This window comes from Cibotium barometz, chromosome 38, assembly GCF_041138505.1.
Source record: "Cibotium barometz isolate CiBa-2024 chromosome 38, ASM4113850v1, whole genome shotgun sequence".
Taxonomy (NCBI): domain Eukaryota; kingdom Viridiplantae; phylum Streptophyta; class Polypodiopsida; order Cyatheales; family Cibotiaceae; genus Cibotium; species Cibotium barometz.
Window position 1 is genome coordinate 20,247,628 of NC_141083.1, and position 13,702 is coordinate 20,261,329.

General features: G+C 39.3%; 1 long non-coding RNA gene across 1 annotated transcript; it reads left to right on the forward strand.

Annotated features, from left to right (window-relative positions):
- The first annotated feature begins 3,882 nt into the window (after positions 1 to 3,882).
- Positions 3,883 to 4,481, forward strand: LOC147616440 (uncharacterized). The gene is made up of 2 exons (XR_015262427.1): positions 3,883 to 4,246; positions 4,372 to 4,481. It is a non-coding gene; the product is annotated as an uncharacterized LOC147616440 (long non-coding RNA).
- The last annotated feature ends 9,221 nt before the right edge of the window (positions 4,482 to 13,702 follow it).

Genomic DNA, 13,702 nt, shown 5'->3' on the forward strand with positions numbered 1-13,702 from the left:
AGTACACAATGAATAATGGTCAAGCACTCTATACTAATGTGCTCCTTAAACTTGTACAATGCTACTCTACTGAAAACTATCTCTATCTCGATTGTTCTCTCTATCCCTCTATATCTCTATCTCCTAAATTAAATTGCTAACTGCTTCATACTTTACTATCTTGGAAAGACCCTCTTCTTGTCCTGTCCCACAGTTTCCCTTACTATTAAGAACATTCTATTATCAGACTGTTTACAATAGTATACATATGATTACAATAAGCATGCATGTGCGCTACATTTGTGCACTGTTATATGTGCACTGTCGTCTTACTGTCGGCCTATGTTCTTCGGCCAGTTCTTCAGGACCAACTAGTCTGCGACTTCAGTTGGATGGTCAACATGTGTGTGTGTGTGTGTGTGTGCGCACGCGTATGTGTGTGTGTGTGTGTGTGTGTGTGTGTGTGTGTGTGTGTGTGAGAGAGAGAGAGAGAGAGAGAGAGAGAGAGAGAGAGAGAGAGAGATTTTCAACATTTGAGTGTGTGTGTGTGTGTGTGTGTGTGTGTGAGAGAGAGAGAGAGAGAGAGAGAGAGAGAGAGAGAGAGAGAGAGATTTTCAACATTTGTGTGTGTGTGTGTGTGTGTGTGTGTGTGTGTGTGTGAGAGAGAGAGAGAGAGAGAGAGAGAGAGAGAGAGATTTTCAACATTTGAGTGTGTGTGTGTGTGTGTGTGTGTGTGTGTGTGTGTGTGTGTGAGAGAGAGAGAGAGAGAGAGAGAGAGAGAGAGAGATATTACATGTAAGATTTAATTAATTAAAATTATGTGTGTGTGTGTGTGTGAGAGAGAGATATATATATACATATATCTTCTATGTGTGAGAGAGTGTGTGTAAACAAGAGAGAGGGAGTGTGTGTGTGTGTGTGTGTGTGTGTGATAAAGAGAGAGAGACAGAGAATTGTGTGAGATAGTGTGTGTGAGAGGAGAGAGTGTGTGTTTGCATTAGTGCATGTGCGGGTGTGTGTGTGTGTGTCTGTGTGTGTGTGTGTGTGTGAGAGAGAGAGAGAGAGAGAGAGAGATGGTTGTAAAGAGGGAGAGGGTGAAAAGAGAGAGATAGAGAATAAAAGTAGATTTTAATAAACTATAAATTATAAATATAAATAAATTATATGTGTATGTGTATACATGTGTGTATTTATATAAATAAAATATATATATGCATGTGTGTATATACATGTGTGTGTGTTTTTATTTACATTTATACATGTACATACATACATACATACATACATACATATATATATATATGTGTGTGTGTGTGTGTGTGTGTGTGTGTGTGTATGTGTTATGTATGTATGTATACATACATACATACATACATACATATATATATATATATATATATATATATATATATATATATATATATATGTGTTATGTATGTATGTACGTATGTATACATACATATATATATATATATATATGTATGTATGTATGTATGTATGTATGTATGTATGTATGTATGTATATATATATACAGAGTGCGTGTGTGTGTGCGCGTGTGCGCACTGGTGGTGGTGGCGGTGGGGGGGGAGTGTGATAAAAACATATGCCTTAAGTGTCTATTTTAAATATAAAGATGAAATCAAAGTTTCTTTGATTAAGAATGAATGTGAAACACAATATAAGAAGATAACATCTAGAATCCACTCTTTATTCACATCCTCAAAATTTTCTTTGTTGTACATTTTTGGAGCTATCTTGTAAGTTCATGATTTAAATTTCTAGATTCTATCCATTTATTTGAAATAGGTTAGACTAACCTTTATTTTATAGTTTAGAAAACAAAGACCCACTAGGAAATGTGGGTTGTTGAGACATTATTATCGACTATTAGTGAGTATAATTGGCATCACATTTGCTTCATAAAAAGTCTTTATATACTATTAGGTGAGGAGTCCAAGTCTTACGACACATGTGGATATCGATGCATAATTAAAAAAACATTTAAATTTTGTCACAATGAGTTTCTATATTTTTTAAGATGTAAGTGTTGAATGATAAATAAAAAAGTGTGCCACATAATTTAGAAACCAACTTATATCTTCTATTAAAGGAAAAACACAGAGTTTATGAAATACACATGAAAAAACATTTTCCACATTAAATTTTCTTCAAAAAAACTATAAGCATAATCAAAGTCCTAGTTAGGTCTAGGTTCATCATAAATGAAAGACTTCATATGATATACTTTTTAGGAGGTCCATGCATATAAGTCAATAATTTCGGCATCACTTTACCTAGAAGGACTTTGTTGAAATTAACTTAGTTTAGTTCTATGATTACTCTCTTGAGTCAAGCTTTTGAGAAGGCAAAAGGTTTTGCAAATTATTATACTTATGATGTTCTATATATCCTTATTTTAAATTTTAGGAGCTACATGACTAAGCTCTAAATCAAAATAGTAAGAAGAGAATGCACAATCAAGAATTTATTAGAAATGGCCCATCTATAGATAGTGAGAGTCTTTTCATGAATATAGAGACAAGTTCTTGCTTTAAAACAGAAACAAAACAAAAATAAGATAAATAATGTAACCGTTTCAAAAAAGAAAGACTATCAATTAGGTGCTCAAATAATCAAGTTATGTATCAATTATTTTCTATATTTTAAAAGATTCTCTTGTACCTTTTTCATGCCTTTAAACGAAACAATCATGGTATTATACTCCATTATTGACATGGAATCAAGAAACTAAAGCCATTTTTGTTCATGTCAAAAAGTACTTGGGAATTATTTGGCATTTCAAAATTGATGTAAGAAAAGAATTCTTCAATTTTGTCTCATGAGAACTTGCAAATGAAATGTCAAAAATGGTAACTAAGATAAAGTTACTTCATAAGCATGAAATACATCAATATTTTCATGTACCCTAAAATATGTGTCTTATTTATTAGCTTGAGGCTTGAGCTTAAGGAGTCCTCTCCATCTCCGCTTGTATCATAAAGGCAAAATAATTATGCATAGTATATTGTTTCACAAGCTTGTAAATGTGGTATGTTCATGTCTTGAAATGCACTATAACCATCACTATACAAACTAGTCTTGTTTATACGCACAATGTTTTAAAAAAATAGCATCAATGAAGAATAAATGGTTACTACGACCATGAGGGGCACATTGTGTTTTATATTGGTTGGATGTGCTATCCTCCAATCTTCTCATAGATTGCTAAGCATTCTTTGAAATGATAAACCATCTATTCTTCTCGAATGTTTGAGATGCACAATGTGTGGTAAAGTGAGGGGGCAAATGGATTTTTATCGAGTTTATTCCTTGATTTTGAGTCACTAATATAAGATTCATTTGACTAATCTTATTGATTAGGTAGGATGTCGATATACCATGGAGGCATGGATATGCAATGCTATGGGGCACATGTGAGAGGATCGGCATGGATATGCAATGTTATGGTAAGGGCTATGGAGGCATGGATATGTGATGCGACGTGTCCATGTTTTCATGTCGAGCCCGACATCGAAGTTAACGGAGGGGAGGTAATGCATGGATGGAGCGTGAAAGGTGTCCACCGTGTCGTGGAGACGCACTGTGTGGTAAGTTTCATAAATAATAATGCAAGCGAAAAGAAAATTAAATAAAAAATGATGGCAGGTGGCCCCCACAAAATCCAATCAAAGGTGCAAGGGGTAGATAGCTTTTGTTTGGTATATAGGCAAGGGGTGGGGGACATGGGGGGCTTGCAACTTGGCCACTTGCTTGCAAGCACACTTTGGGCTGGATCCCCACTAACCTTTGTCCTGGCATTGCCCGCCCCACATTTCTTTATAGGTGTAGCACTTTTTCTTGCGAGAACATATATATTAATTCAATCTCAAGCTCCCCCCAGTCCACCAAATTGTACATTAATTCTCTTCTCGTTATCCTCTCTTCCTTCTAATTCTCTTCTCGTTATCCTCTCTTCCTTCATAGATTAATTAATATTAGCCTCTCCTCCGTTAATTCCTTCTCACAGATCACCCTTTGCAGAGGTCGGCTATGGCGCTTGCTTGTCCATAGCCTGGAACGAAGCACGGAGTCGCAAAAAAATTTTAGTCATATCCTATGCCCTAACCTATGATCGCTAACCTTTTAATTTATGTTCTCGTAGTACTTATATAGCTTAATGTATGCTCTCCGTGCTTCTTCCCAGCCTATGCACAACCAATCGCCTGCAGTTCACACGCTTTCTCACGTGCGGCTTTTATACAGAAGGTTAGTCTGCGCTTCTCCGCTTTCTCTCATTTAATTAATTTTTTAAAATAAATTTGGCTGCCTGCGAATAATTATTATTGCCCCCTTTTTTAATGTTCAAATTTGCATTTTTTTTTTGGATGCAGTAATCTAAGTTCCAGCTTTAGGTTTCCTGCGGAGAAAATGGAGCTCTGCATTATTATTTCTCTAACATAATCAAGACAGAATTATTATAAATCCGATTACATATTCCAAATGTTAACATGCAATGCTTGAATTTTTCCTAAAAGCATTAGTATTTTACGTTATTTGGGACGAACATCATACATGTGCATACACTTATGATGGCGCACAAAAGTACAGGTTGTGAGCACACACATGCCAATATGCACATGCTGCTGGGAACTCGTGTGTATTTACATGTGTGCCTTTATATGCCAAGATAATATAATCTCTCTCTCTCTCTACGTGTGCATGTTTTGGTAGCACTAGTGCGTGCATGCGGTCTTATTATGTATGCCTTGATGTTATATATATATATATATAGCACTAGTGCGTGCATGCGGTCTTATTATGTATGCCTTGATGTTATGTATGTATGTATGTATGTATATATATATATACATACATGTACACGCATATATATTTATACATACATACATACATACATACACACACACACACGTGTGTGTATGTATGTATGTATATATAAATATATATGCCGTGTGTGTGTGTGTGTGTGTGTGTATACATACATATACATGTATGTGTGTATGCATATATATACATATGTGTATCAAGCACATCCACCCGCCACAGCGGATAGGAATTGGTACATATTGTATCAAGCACATGCACCCGGCATAGCGGACAAGAATTGAACCCATGACCTCGTGCTTAGGATTTCAATCCCTTGCTACATTGGGGGGGATATGTGAACCTTCATAACAAGGGTTAATTTGAACCATGTACTTCTCTTTTGAGAGGCAAAGGGACACTAGGTAAGGGAAAGGTCAATATGTGAAGCTCGAATGTAATGATTTTTTAAGATTTAACTACATCCAAATTTCAAAATTGAACCCAAGGTTGTGATGCCTCTTATGGTAAAACTTTATAGGGGTGTATCTTTAATGAACCACTCAAACCCAAATATTCAAACACACATGTATCTAATGTAGTGCTAATGCACTTCCTAAACTCTTATGATGAAACTTTATAGGGGTGTATCTTTGATGAAGCACTCAATCACAAATATTCAAACACACATGTATCTAACATAGTGCTAATGCACTTTCAACCATATATTCCCTAATCTCTTAGGTAAAACTTTATAGGGGTGTATCTTTAATGAACCACTCAATCACAAATATTCAAACACACATGTATCTAATATAGTGCTAATGCACTTTCAACCATATATTCCTCATACATGTCAATAATACATTAGTGTAGATACCTTAGTTATTCTTAGGTGTTATCAATAGACATTTATAGAATTATCGACGGAGATGCCAACAAATGTATACATATAGTGTCGCATGTTATTCTTGCATTGTTATCATCAACAAGATGATCATCGCACTAGGCGCAAGTAGATGTTGATATATGATACAAAATATCAATAGAGAGTTCACTATGTAATTCATCTTTGAGTTTTTATTTATGTATTAGGCATGATATATGTTGTGGCTTAATGTATTATAATTAGTATGTTAATCCGTTCGTAAATGTTATCCACCAACACTTACTCGCAGTCCTACTGCATTCATTTTCCCTAATTACTTTATCTTATAGTAGATGGTCATGGTTCTAACATGGACTCAATTTTGGATAATACATTTTTCCAATGGATTGGGGTGTTATCAATAGTCTCGCCTTGTGAAGATTCCAACCATAATGTGGCTCAAATGTCCCAGTCTTTCTGAACTCAATTTTGGATAATACATTTTTCCAATGGATTGGGGTGTTATCAATAGTCTCGCCTTGTGAAGATTCCAACCATAATGTGGCTCAAATGTCCCAGTCTTTCTGAACAAGAAACCCTTGCTACAACGCTCAGATTGTACTCTTATAAGTACAGCTTATGGGTCGGGAGGTACACCATCAACAACCGTACCATAGGCTCCATTGGCAATATGGTGATACCTTCAAGTTGAACTTCTTCCAATTTCAAAGGGAAGCTGAAGGATCATCTAGACACTCATGTCACATTATTTGAGACGATTGTTAGAAATAGTGATCATGAATCCTATGTTATATTTGGGTGAGGTCTAGGAGTGGAAATATTATCCTAAGGTCCTTTATTAAGCATGCATGACTCAAAGGTTTTCGATAAAGCTAGCCTAGAGGGTAAGTTGTATGGACATTGATGAAGTAAAAGTGGTTAAGGGTGGCTCTTGGAGCAAGCAAGAGGCATGCATGGCAGAGTGGTTCTTCTATCAAAGCCTATAAAAATGTGTCTAACATTTGAATAATTACTAGTCTTGGAGCTGCGTGTTGCTGCGGCATAAAGTTTTTGCTTGTATGCATATGTGCATACATGTGTGTGTGTACATAAGTGTATGCATCTATGCATATGTATATATGTGCAAGCATATGTGAGTGTGTGTTTTTATGTGTGGTGTGTGTGTATATGCATGTGTGCACATGTGCATGCATGCATATGTATATATGTGCAAGCATATGTGAGTGTGTGTTTTTATGTGTGGTGTGTGTGTATATGCATGTGCATGCATGTGTGCATATGTACCTGTGTGTGCATGTGTATATGTGCGACTCTCTCATATAGATGCATATCTATGTGTCTCTCTCTCACATGCATTCTCTTTACATGTACACATGACTCTCTCTCTTCTCACACCCATCTTGTATACACACTCACACACACACATAGAAACTCTCTCTCTCTTTTCTTTTTTTCTTTTTCGTAATAAAAGATACTTTACAAATGGCCACATGGTTGCCATGTGATGGACTAGCTTTCCATGAGTACCCTCATCCAATATATAGCCATGTCATTCTCCACCAAATGAGCGGACCGCAAGGAAGAGACTTGCCACAATAGTAGCCCTTATATACGACCTATGTGAGTTGTAATACCAACTTTTGCATCAAATATAAAGACATTTCTAGTTAACTAGATATGCCACGAACCTGTCCATCTGAAAAAATGAAAGAAAACTGAATGTTTTGGGTTATCTGGCGCATTCGCAATCTTGCCAAAAATCCAGTCTTTAACCTTTATGGGCCTATCTGTCAATGGAATCCATACGCGAGAAAGGAAATCCTACACCTTCTTTGCCACCGTGAAATGAAAAGATGCAGGCATGTTTCCAAGCATGCAGTACAAAACACACAATTACCAGAAGTAATCCACCGTTTTCGCAACAACTGGTCCCCGAATGGTAAGCCTCCAACTAGCATGCACCATAGGAACATCTTCCCTTGATTTAGAATCTTAGACCACCAACCCTGTAAGATTACTTTATTCCACTAGGCCCTACTTTTCTTGATGTTACCCTATTAGCCTTCTCAGTGATCTAGCGCTTATCTTCCACCATTATATGGTACACTTGATTTGTTGTACATTGGACAATGTCCTGAGGCTTTCTAAATGCCCAATCTAATCAAGATTGTTGATCCTCCAACTAAGGAATATCACCAAACAGTGTAAGTTTTGCCCTCACCTTCTCCCATAAATGTACATTGTTTCAATCACATGCATACTTTGCTTGCATGTTTTGATGGAGGAGGATCATTTTCAGGCTTAAGTTTTTTTACATTTGCATTGGAGAGTGAAGATTGATTTTTCCCGGAGGGGACAACGAAACGGTAAAGATGCAATTAGGTCCCATTTAGCACATCCTTGGAGGTGAGTGTTTTGCTACGAACAAGAGGAATGAATAGGTGGAAAGCAAGGCAAATGCGACCTCGTTTCTAGCTTGTACTTCTTTGGTGATTTCGGTGTACGAAGACCAATTGGTATAGTTGCATTCTATCATTCCTACTTTCAACACAAAGGAGGTTGGGTAATTGGTAAGATTTAAGTATTGATGCATTTTTCAAAAAGACAATAAGCGGTCTCTATATGGCAACAAAGCATCCATAATTCTCACTAGTCCCAATCGAGCCATTCCACTCAACAAGTTTGTCAGGCCACTCTAGAAGTTGTGAAGTAGCCAACACCTCACCTGCCATAGAATTCAACTACAACTGCTGATCTAAAGGCTTACATTTAGTGTGTTCCAATACCTCCTTCCATGAGATCATCAAATGAGAAAGGAGACCTAGGTGAAGCCACCACTCGAACCTGTTGTTGGGAACAATTCACTACATCCCACCATGTACCATCAATCCTAGTATTACCATGCACAAGTACGACCTCCTCTATGAGTGCCGCTCTCTTTCTGCTCCGCCTCCTCCGGTCAGGGTGTCGTCTCCTGCAAACACAAAGTGCTTAACACCAGTCAACCTCCTTCACCCCAACTCCGGCAGCTCGATCCGTCTTCTCTAGCTGCAGCTATGACCCGACCCCTCCAGCACACTTGGAGCTCCGGTCAGGGTGTCGTTCGCGCCAGCTCTTGAATATCGACAGCTTGGTCCTCCTCAACAGAAGCTCCAGCTATGACCCTCCCCGCTCGATCAACTTGGAAACATCTAGCTTTACAACATCATTTTGGCTCTTCGCTTGCAATGGACATGGGAGACGAAACGTACCGTGTGGAGCTCGAGGCGGAACGATGGACACGGGAGACGAAACATAACGTGTGGAGCTCGAGGCGGAACGGCAGGCGTGGAACAGTGATGGAAGCGTGGAACAATAGGTTGATTGGACCCGGACGTCGCTGGAAGAGTGGGTATCAAATGAAGCGTGAACATCACGCTTGCAGGAGGACGGGGTATTTTGAAATAGCCCCACCTCCTTTGCCCATGTGGAGGGAGGTGGGGTTCTCCTTAATCCTGTATAGATATTGAAAAGGCTTATGATCACGTTAGTTGGTCTTTTCTTTCACAGCTTATGTAGGCTATGGGATTTGGCCCTCGCATGTCTTCTTTGATTTATACTATTAGCCAACATGCAGTGGCTAGGCTTATGATTAATGGTGGGATGATTGAGCCCATTCATTTGATGAGATCGATCAGGCAGGGATGCCCACTTAGCCCTCTCTTGTTTGCAATTGTTACACATCCAATCTTATCTCGACTAGATAAGCTAGTGGAGGACGGTGAAGTTGTAGGGCTTACTCTTCCAAGAAGAGAGCAGATGGTTGACTAGGCATTGGCAAATGATTCTTTCATGTTCCTTTGGGATACTTTTGGTCTTGCTTCAGGATTATACATTAATATGCAAAAATCTTCTCTAATAAGCTGTACCAAGAGAGATTTGCTTGGTTTGGGATGGAATGGGCAGGTCATACAAAAAGGGAATGCATCACACGCCACTTGGGTTATCTGATTGGAGTTGATGTTAATTCAAAGGCTTTGTTAGCATGGATTTCTACAAGGATAAATGATAAGTTTGTGTATTGGAAATCTTAGGGTTGGCCTATGCATGTTTGGCTCAAAGTGGCACAATCCATTATGATTAGCATGATATCTTTTTTCTTGCCTTTATTGCCATAGATGGGCTAAGCCTTGCATTAGATACAATAGCCAATTAGATTTATGCTATAGAAAATGAAGAGGTGTGGATTTCTTGGGAACATGTTACTACTTTGAAGAGGAGTGGAAGGGGGCCACCCTATTTTAGATGTCAAATTAAATATGGTCACTCTAGGAGATGGCCTTTTTGCAAGATATGTGTGTATCTCAAGAGCCAAAGTGGTAATGGCTAAGGCATGCCTCTCTTGCCATGCTGTCTCGTGAAGGAGAAGGCTGGTGGCTTTCGCAGCACCGGCTATCGCCCATAAAGGGTGAAGATCTCCGATTAACGGGGGGGCGTATATTTCGTTTTTGTGTGGTCACCCGCACCCTACTGTTTTATTGGCGTAAATTTATTTTTTCAAAAAACACGCGCTCATTTGTCTTGCCATGCTGTCTCGTGAAGGAGCAGGCTGGCGGCTTTCACAGCACCGACTATTGCCCGTAAAAGGGTGAAGACCCCCTCGTTAATTTTGATTAAAAGGGGGTTATTTCGTTTTCGTGTGGTCGCTCGCGCCCTACTTTTCTGGAACCTTGGTCGGCCCCGCAACAATGCGCGGGTGCAATACTTATTTTTTCAAAAAACACGCGCTCATTTGACTTCATTAGGGATTGTGGGCACTCTAATCACTGCTTTAATTTTCGACTTAGTCGTGGTTTGAACTTTGATTCGTCGGGAAAAAAAACATATATTTATTTAAAACAAAAGCAAAAATAAATCTCCTCTCTTGAAAACATCTTTATCTTTATCTTTATTAAAACAAAAGGAAAAAAACTCTCTCTAGCCTCTCTCTCTCTCTCTTTCTCCCCCAACCCCTCCAGCGCCTGCGTCGTCTCCCGCGCTCTCCCTCTGGCGATCTTCGTCTCCGCCACCTCGAGCTCCGGCAATGACCCAACCCCTCCCACCCCAACTCCGGCAGCCCGGTCCGTCTTCTCTAGCTGGTCAATACTCATCCTTTGGCGATCTTTGTCTCCGCCACCTCGAGCTCCGGCCAACCCCTCCAGCACCTCAAGCTCCGGTCAGGGCGTCGTCTCCCGCGCTCTCCCTCTGGCGATCTTCGTCTCTGTCACCTCGAGCTCCGGCTATGACCCAACCCCTCCAGCACCTGCGTCGTCTCCCGCGCTCTCCCTTTGGCGATCTTCGTCTCTGCCACCTCGAGCTTCGGCTATGACCCAACCCCTCCAGCACCTCAAGCTCCGGTCAGGGTGTCGTCCGCGCTCTCCCTCTCGCGATCTTCGTCTCTGCCACCTCGAGCTTCGGCTATGCCACCTCGAGCTCCGGCTATGACCCAACCCCTCCAGCACCTCAAGCTCCGGTCAGGGTGTCGTCTCCCGTGGTCTCCCTCTGGCGATCTTCGTCTCCGCCACCTTGAGCTCCGGCTATGACCCAACCCCTCCTGCCCCAACTCTGGCAGCCTGGTCCGTCTTCTCTAGCTGTCAATACTCGTCCTCTGGCGATCTTCGTCTCCGCCACCTCGAGCTCCGGCCAACCCCTCCAGCACCTCAAGCTCCGGTCAGGGCGTCATCTCCCGCGCTCTCACTCTGGCGATCTTCGTCTCTGCCACCTCAAGCTCCGGCTACCCCTCCAGCACTTGCGTCACCTCCCGTGCTCTCCCTCTGGCGATCTTCGTCTCTGCCACCTTGAGCTCCGGCTATGACCCAACCCCTCTAGCACCTCAAGCTCTGGTCAGGGTGTCGTCCGCGCTCTCCCTCTAGTGATCTTCGTCTCCGCCACCTCGAGCTCCGGCTATGCCACCTCGAGCCCGACAACCCTCCAGCACCTTAAGCTCCAGTCAGGGCGTCGTCTCCTGTGCTCTCCCTCTAGCGATCTTCGTCTCCACCACCTCGGCTATGACCCAACCCCTCCAGCACCTCAAGCTCCGGTCAGGGTGTCGTCCACGCCAGCCCTTGAATACCGACAACCTGGTCCTCCTCAACAGAAGCTCTGGCTATGACCCTCCCCGCAGCTCCTCTCTTACCCCATCGTCCTCGCCACCATTAAACTCTTCCTCTTCAGTGTTCAATCTGCCGCCGTCGTGTGGGGTCTGTGCTGTATGACGTGGATTGGCAAGGTGGTCCAACTCTGTTTTGACATGGCGGGCCGCCATAAAGCTTCCACGTGGAAAAGCAATGTTGGGCACGCTTTTTCTTTTCTTTTTTTTGGACAACCCCACCTCCCTCCACGTGGGCAAAGGACATATTCCTCAGACTTATTTTCATCCATCTTTTTAAATTAGTTTCCTAAAAGTTCTAAAAGTGTATTTTGTAAAATGATTTTGGACTTTTTAAATAAAAAATGAATTGTTTGTTATATATATATATATATATATAATATATATATATATATATATAATATATATATATATATATATAATATATATATATATATATATATATAGAGAGAGAGAGAGAGAGAGAGAGAGAGAAAGTGTAGAATAGTTTGGGTTTTTTAATTAAAAAATGATTGAGAAAAAGTAGTTGCATTTTCGCTAGCCTTCAGATTTTTAAAAATTTTGGTTATTCTATGTATGCCAGGCACCTCAGTCTGCTAGCTTTGAGCTCCACGTGGTCGTGCCTTCGCCTCCTCGAGCTCCTTGACCGCCTTTGCCTCCTCCAAGTGCTTCATTGCTCAAGGTCTTTTATTTTGCTCAAGGTCATTTTATATATACAAAATGTATTATATAAACAAAGTGTATACAAGATAATGGGAGAGCGTAGAATGATTCGTTTTGTTTTAAATTTGCGCATCAATAAAAAAGCATTATCATATCTAACGACCTATAATTACTAATTAAGGTCCAATTGTATACATGAGTGTTGTAATGAATTGTTTTATAATTAATGATTTAACCTAATATAAACATTAATGACTTTTGATTAATGTTTGATAAAGTTAAGGGCATGATTATTCAGACAAAGTGTATACAAGATAAAGGGTGAGTGTAGAATGATTCATTTTGTTTTAAATAAAAGATTTATTTATATATAATATACATATTCCTATTGTAGAAGATAAAGGGAGAGTGTAGAATGATTTGTTTATGTATATGTAAATATATATGTATCTCTCTCTTTGTGTGTGTGTGTATATATATATATATATATATATATATATATATATATATATAGAGAGAGAGAGAGAGAGAGAGAGAGAGTAAAATGATTTTGGATTTTTTAAATAAAAAATGATTTATTTTGTTATATATATATATATATATATATATAGAGAGAGAGAGAGAGAGAGAGAGAGTAGAATAATTTGGGTTTTTTAATTAAAAAAATGATTGAGAAAAAGTGGTTGCATTTTGGCTGGCCTTCAGATTTTTAAAAATTTTGGTTATTCTATGTTTGCCAGGCACCTCAGTCTGCTAGCTTTGAGCTCCACATGGTCGTGCCTTCGCCTCCTCGAGCTCCTCGACCGCCTTTGCCTCCTCCAAGTACTTCATTGCTCAAGGTCATTTTATATATACAAAATGTATTATATAAACAAAGTGTATACAAGATAAAGGGAGAGTGTAGAATGATTCGTTTTGTTTTAAATTTACGTATCAATAAAAAAGCATTATCATATCTGGTGACCTATAATTACTAAATTAAGGTCTAATTGTATACATGAGTGTTGTAATGAATTGTTTTATAATTAATGATTCAACCTAATATAAACATCAATTCAAAACCTTCCTAAAAAGTCAAAGACTGATGACTTTTGATTAATGTTTGATAAAGATTTGGATTGTTTTGTTTTAAATAAAAGATTTATTTATATAGAATATATATATATATATATATATATATATATATATATATATAGGACTACCTAAAGATTTCAAACAAAAT